Source organism: Benincasa hispida, unplaced genomic scaffold (assembly GCF_027475165.1).
Source record: "Benincasa hispida cultivar pf3 unplaced genomic scaffold, pf3_genome.v1.1 HicScf1263, whole genome shotgun sequence".
Taxonomy (NCBI): Eukaryota; Viridiplantae; Streptophyta; class Magnoliopsida; order Cucurbitales; family Cucurbitaceae; genus Benincasa; species Benincasa hispida.
The window spans coordinates 17,538-24,688 of record NW_028325591.1 but is presented as its reverse complement, the minus strand read 5'-3'; positions in this window follow the sequence as shown (position 1 = coordinate 24,688).

The following is a 7,151-nucleotide window of genomic DNA, read 5'->3' as shown; positions in this document are numbered from 1 at the left end:
GTGACTAACACCCATGTGGCCAGCATGCTCATGAAAAACTTTAGGTGGTAAACCTTCACTACAAGAAAATTCATCTTCAATGAAAAATTTTTAGTGGCCCAAGAAAATTTTGTTGCTAAATGGTAATTTATAATGATCAAATGGAAAATATAGTGCAGAATATCATTTTTAGTGACAAAATCTACATCTAACAATCTCTCAATCTAATGAATTAACCCAATGTGATAAATTATTAATCCACATTCATAGTCTATACTTTAATTAAACATACTGTTATTTAAATATATCTAACAATCTCCCACTTGGGCTATGTCAATGTCATTTTCTTGTTTTTGATTTGCGTCTTTTGTTATAGGAATCTCATTCTTTTCATTATCTTTGTGTTTGAGTCATGTTTTTTGTTTTAGGAATCTTATACACCAACATGAAGGATTGAAACAGAAGATGATTTTGATCATATTCAAACTCTACACTGGGAAACCCCAAAGACACAACAATTAACAACATAGTTTGAGGAAGAGGATTGAAATGAAAAGGTTTTCTTCGTCTCTTAATCTATTTGTTTCCTCTGTTAAGCTACATTGTCATGAAAGTAAATTTTGAAATTCAATTTTGTTTAAAGGAAAGATTTGGTTTTATGTCGTAATTTAACTTTAAGTTAATGTTGAGAAATCATAGACTTTTAACAAGAAGTGTCTATCATTGATATACGCTGATAGAATTCTATCAGTGTCTATCAGTGATACACATTCCTGATAGAAGTCAATGAGGTCAATTACTGCACATCAGTGATAGAATTTTGTTATGCTACTGACAAGCCCAAAACTTACGTCGTCAATAAGCTTCAAAGTAGATCAAAAGAAAATTTGTATATACCGAACTACTCATATTACTACTGAAACATAGCAAAAGTGGTAAGTTCGTGTCGATCCACAAGGAAGCGCGATTTGTTTTGCTAAGTTATTTTTGTAACTAGAGTGGTAAATGGGGGGTTTTGTGTGGAAGAGATATATGCGTGAAATTAAAATAAAAAACTAAATGTAATCTAAAGTAGGGGTCTATCTAATTTCTAGAGCAGGAGAGAGTTTTCAATGCAATGTCTTTCGTTAGGCATCACTTACTAAACCTGTCAACTCCTCAACCTATTCGAAAATCTAATAGCCCAATTAGCCAAATTCGATATTAAAACAAATTAGTCCTAATTCAATTTACAAATTTTCCTTCTTAGCGACATACAAGTTAAAATTGAATTGCAATATGAAAGGGTTCAATTGTTGAGACATACTACAAGTCGGAAAAGTCATATCTTATAGCATGATTTATTTGGAAAAGATTATTTTGGAGCATACATGCATTTGGTCAGAAAAAGTGTAATACTCTAACCCTAATCTAGAAAGCATAAAGAAATAAAGTATTGGAAACAAAGAAAAATATAATTAAAATAAAGAACGAAAACTATAAATTAAATTAGGAAGAATTTAGGAAGAATTAAGGAAGAATTTTGATAAGTTAAGAAATTTATTAATATTTTTCGTAAACATTATAGCTACGATTAATTAGAAAATTGGGGAAATTAAGAGGAGAATTTGGGAATTAATTGGAAACTGGAAGACAGAGGAGAAGTGGGAGGAATTTGGAATATTAAGATGCTTTTCTTTTGGAAACTGGTCATTGGAGGGCTTGGAGGTTGAGATTAATTATCTATGCATGTGTTAGATTGGAAATTAAAACTGTAAGTGGTATCCACATGGCGCAAGCAGTGAAGGAAGTATTGGATTAACCCACGCATGATAACTAGCGAGATTGGAGAAAGTTAGAGAGAAAATGGGAGAGAGCGAGATTGGCTGAGCGAGAGAATGGGAGAGAGTGAGATTGGCTGAGCGAGAGAATGGAGAGAGCGAGATTTGAGCAAGAGAATGGGAAAGAGCGAGAATGGGAGGGAGCGAGATTGGTGTGAGCGAGAGAATAGGAGAGAGCAATATTGGTGTGAGCGAAAAAGTGGGAGGGAGCGAGATCTGCGAGCGAGAAAGTTGGAAAGAGTGAGAGTGGAGAGAGCGAGATTATGAGCGAGAAAGTGGGAGAGAGCGAGAGGCACGAGAGCAAAACCAGCGAGAAAGTTTGACAGAGAGAGAGCCAAGAGAGCGAAGAGAGCGAGAGCAGCCTGAACGCCTCATTCAAACGTCATGCCCACGCGATTGAAGGAAACTGCCTGTGCATCAAACGGTCGAACAAGTATTTATGCGTTGAATTTGGCCACGTTCTTATAGATTATATATTGAAAACCCTAAAATTGAATACAAATAAAGGTTAAAGACGTATGAGAAAACGTTAGCCAAAATTAGGTGTCTTATTAAGAGAAATTCTTAAACCCTAAGTAGTTGTGGTGGATGCGTATGGGAAGAACACCTTAGGACAAAGTGATGCAAGCTTGCGTTGATGAAGGGAGAAATAACCACTTGGCCATGCAGCCAAGTAGGTGGTGTCAACACGATAGAAGATTTGGACGCCTATAAATAGAACTTTGGGATTTCATTTTCAAATCACAAATCATAAAATTCGTAAAAAGAGAGGGGGATAGTAGAGTGCATTGGACAGTGAGGGTGGAGGAGAATGCATCAATTTTGGACGAGGAGATCTCTCAATCTACTCATGCGTTTAATGTGATTCTAAAGCCATCTGAAAGCTAAAGGAGTTTAGTCTTCATGGGGAGGCTGCTGAAGAAGAAGCTCTAAGGAATTGGGTTGGAGAATGAGGAAAATCCAGAGAGGTCGAGCTGTCGGATAAGCTGAGCCAGTCTTGATGTTTGGATGATTCCGGCCAAACCATGAAGAGTTAGGAGCTAAGATTTTATGGTAAGATTTCTAAGACATTTTAGAATAAGTTTTTACGAGGAAGTATCTCAAAATAAGATTTAGAACTATGAGTAATCTAAGCTGTAAGTTGTAACTGGATTCTAGGAGAAAAAGGGAGTTCGAGGTAGAAAAGGGAACTATTAGAAAGGCTCCTAAGCAATTAAGGTGAGTGTTACAGCTTTGTTAGCATGATATCTTTGTTAAAGTCAGTATGAAATGTGAATGTTACGTTTCTTTGTTAAATAGAAAATATCGTGAGTAGCTTTGATAATTCAGCATGTATTGTGAATGTTATACATCTTTGTTAGCATTGTGATTTTGATAATTCAGTACGTATTGTGAATGTTATAGCTTTAGAACTTAGATATAACGTGAATATCACAGCCTTGAAGTATTAGGGTTTGCTATCATAAATATTACAGCTTTGAAATAATTAGGGTTTGTTAATACCTCTCGTGAATATTACAGTTTGGAAGTATTAAGTCCACTATGAAGGTTTACATAATTTTAATAGAGAATGCATAATTGGATGCAAATTACATGCTTTGGTGATATGGTGATTGCTATGATATTGTTTGTGCGTGACTATGGGAATTGAGATTATGCCCGGGATATAGTTAGCATGCTTAACAAAAAGGTGCTTGGCGGGAAAATTGTCGGCTTCGGTCGGCGGGAAATAATTGTCGGCTTCGGTCGGCGAGAAATAATTGTCGGTGACGACCGACGGGAAATATAGTCAAGTATCTAAGCATGACTAACGGGATAAATAAAAATAGTCAGTGTGCACATTAGCGGGAATTGGTTTATAAGAAGGTTTCCATAGGTGATTGTATTGATTGATGATGTGAAATGCATGCCACGTGTACCATCTTGGAATAAAAGTTACTGATTACGTAACTATATCTTTGATCATGCATGAATACACTGTGATTACTATTATGTGAGTGATTTCCCAAAATGATGATTTTCAAAATGATTTACGTCTTAAAAGAACCACTCACTGAGCTTAGTAGCTCACACTTTTTCAAAATGTTTTCTTATCCCCCCAGGTAGCAGAAGGTGAGGAGTTCTAGGGTGCTGCTAAGGTCAAAGTCTGCCATGTGCCACAATTACACTTCTGTAGGGTTTTACAGTTGTCATTGTAAACTTTGTTATTAAGTCTTTAAGTTGTATAAGCCTTATATCGTCGTTAATAAAAGATGGGCCTACTTAATCCGTTGTGATAAAAAGTCTAGACTTTACACATGTGATCCTAATATGTGCAACAAAATCAATCAATATATGTATAGGCTATGATGATTTTGAAAACAATAATTTCAATAAACTAATTTGTCAGATCAATTTATAAAAATTCCATTAAGATTGAATCAAATCATCCCAAAGAGTTCACACCTAGAAATTAAACATAGGGCTCTGGCTTAAAGAAATTAAATATAAGTTACCTCTTCATTCATAGAAAAATCCGAGATACACATCCCAACCATCGATTACAATCCAAAATAAAAAGGAAAACTAACCTAAATATACTAAAATCTGAAGGGAAATGAAGAAGGTTGAAGTTTAACTTCGGCCTCCATCAGTTCAGCCACCAAAATTCAGCATATTTTGACTAAAGACGAATGGAGGTATTTATAGAAATCTTAGCAGTGTTGCAACGCTCGACAGAAAAGCCACAAGCGTCAGGGAAAACGTTGTAATGCTGACATTGCTGCCAATTCGGAGCGTTGCAACGTTCCCTTTCAAATCAGGCTACTGCCTTGCAACATCTGGGCTTCGTATAAGGTGAGCATTACAATGCTGAAGCATGGGCATTTTGGTCTTTTTGACTCATTTGAAGCCTGGATGTTCTAATCAACTTCAAAATGCTCTAAATTATCCCTCTTCTTCACCAAATCACCAATTCTAGCTCTTGTTTGCTCGGTACCTACAAGATTGAAAAATAAACACATAAATCCAATAACGAGCCCCAATAAACTAGGAATAATAGCTATTTTTAGAGCTATAAGCTACATTGTCATGGATGTCAATTAGATCTATCACTGTACATCACTGATTAACACTGATAGAGTTCTATCAGTGTCTATCACTAATAGAAAATTGTATCACTTTCTTGATTCTTATATAACAATGACATATTACATTGTATTATTGTTACAAAATGAATTTGAAGTTGTAGAACATCTGGAAAAAAACCGATCATGTTCAAATAAGGTAAATATCTAAGTTTGAAATCTAAATGATAGACTTTTTTTTTTTTATTTTACCAGAAGTGTCTATCAGTGATATACACTAAAAGAATTCTATCAGTGTCTACTAGTGATAAACATTCCTAATAGAAGTCAATGTGGTCAATCACTGCATAACAGTGATAGAAACTGATAGAACTTTACCTATTTGTTTCCTCTATTAAGCTACATTGTCATGGATGTCAATTAGATCTATCACTGTACATCACTGATTAACACTGATAGAGTTCTATCAGTGTCTATCACTAATAGAAAATTGTATCACTTTCTTGATTCTTATATAACATTGACACATTACATTATATTATTGCAGCAAAAAGAATATGAAGTTGACAAACATATGGAAAAAATTGATCATGTTCAACTAAAGGATAAGGTAAATATTGTCTTCTTATGTATTTTAGAATTTTAGATCTAATGCAGAAAGTTGAGCTTGAAGAAGTGGAAGAATTTGATGTATCTAATAAAGAAAAAAAAAAATGAGAGAAGATCAAAACTAAAAAATGAGAAAAAGGTAAATATAATTCATAAATGATATCTATAAAATAATATCAATGTCTAACACTATATAATTACTTTATTTATTATAACTATTTGATGAAGGACAAAATTAGTTTATAGACACTACTTCTACCTCCGAATTTCTTTCATTGTTTTCTACTTTCTACCAAGGATTAAAAAATAGCCAAAATTTGAAAAAAAAAAAAAAAAAAAGAGAATAGCTTTCAAAAACTTGTTTTTATTTTTGGAAGTTGGCTAACAATCCAACATTGTACTTAATAAAGATGTGAATCATTGTAAGAAATGAGGAGTAGATAAGCTTAATTTTCAAAAAATAAATAAAAAAAAAAAATGAAATGGTTACTGAATGTTGAACTCATGTTTATAAGCTTAAGTTTCATAAATTAAGCATATTTTCTCTCAATTTCTTACAATAGTTTTCATCTTTCATAAGTAAAGGAATAGAATTCTCAACTAAATTTTAAAAACTGAACTTGGTTTTTGAAAATATTAATAGAAAGTAGTTAACAAACCAATGTAAATTTAAAGGTTGAACTCTTGTTTATAAGCTTAAGTTTCATAAACTTAAAAACATAGATAAAATGGTTACCAAACGTAGTCTAAGTAATAAAATTTCACAATTAGCTTTGATAAAAATTTTTTGACATAGATTAAATCGTTGATTTTAAAAAATACAACTAGTTACCGAATGGGAGCTCAACAATGTAGACATTGTAGGCTTATGAACATATTAGATCCCAATTAGTTTGTTGATATGCCCAAATGAGAAATGCTATTAAATCTTAACAATAAAAGGATTAAATCGTTACCGATTTTAGATTAGTCCTAAATTGTTATAAAATTTAAACTAGAAAAGCTAGATCATTAATTTTAAAACAAAAGTTAAGGCACTAATTTGTTAGTTGTTGTTTGAAACCAAAATACATTTTTAACAAAAGAGAAAAGGAAGACTTTGGTGGTTGTTTAAGTTATGTTTAAGTTAACATAAATTTTTCTTTAATAAGTAGATTGAAATAAATAAATAATAATAATAGAATCATTGCATGTAGTACATATATATGGTAAAGTTGCTTCAAATATATACACTAAGACGTTTTTTTCCTTTTCTTTTCTTCTTTTTATACTTTTTGTGGTGAGATGTTTTTGGATTAGAATTAAGAGCATTACATAAGGTCAATGATTGCGTCAAGAAATTCTATTAAATCTTGACAATATAAGGATTAAATCATTATAAATTTTAGATTAGTTATAAATTATTATAAAATTGAAACTAGAGAGATTAGATCGTTTTAAAAGGAAAAATGAAGACTTTGGTGAAGCTTATGTTTAAGATAACATTAATTTATCTTCAATGATTAGAATCATTGCATGTTCATATATATGGTAGGGTTGTTTCAAATATATATAGTAAGACGTTTTTTTTTTTTTCCCTATTCTTCTTCCTTTTTTTTTTCTTTTTGTGGTAAGCCGTTTTTAAAGGCATATATATGGTAAGATAATAACAATGCATTTAAATGTTAACAAATATTTT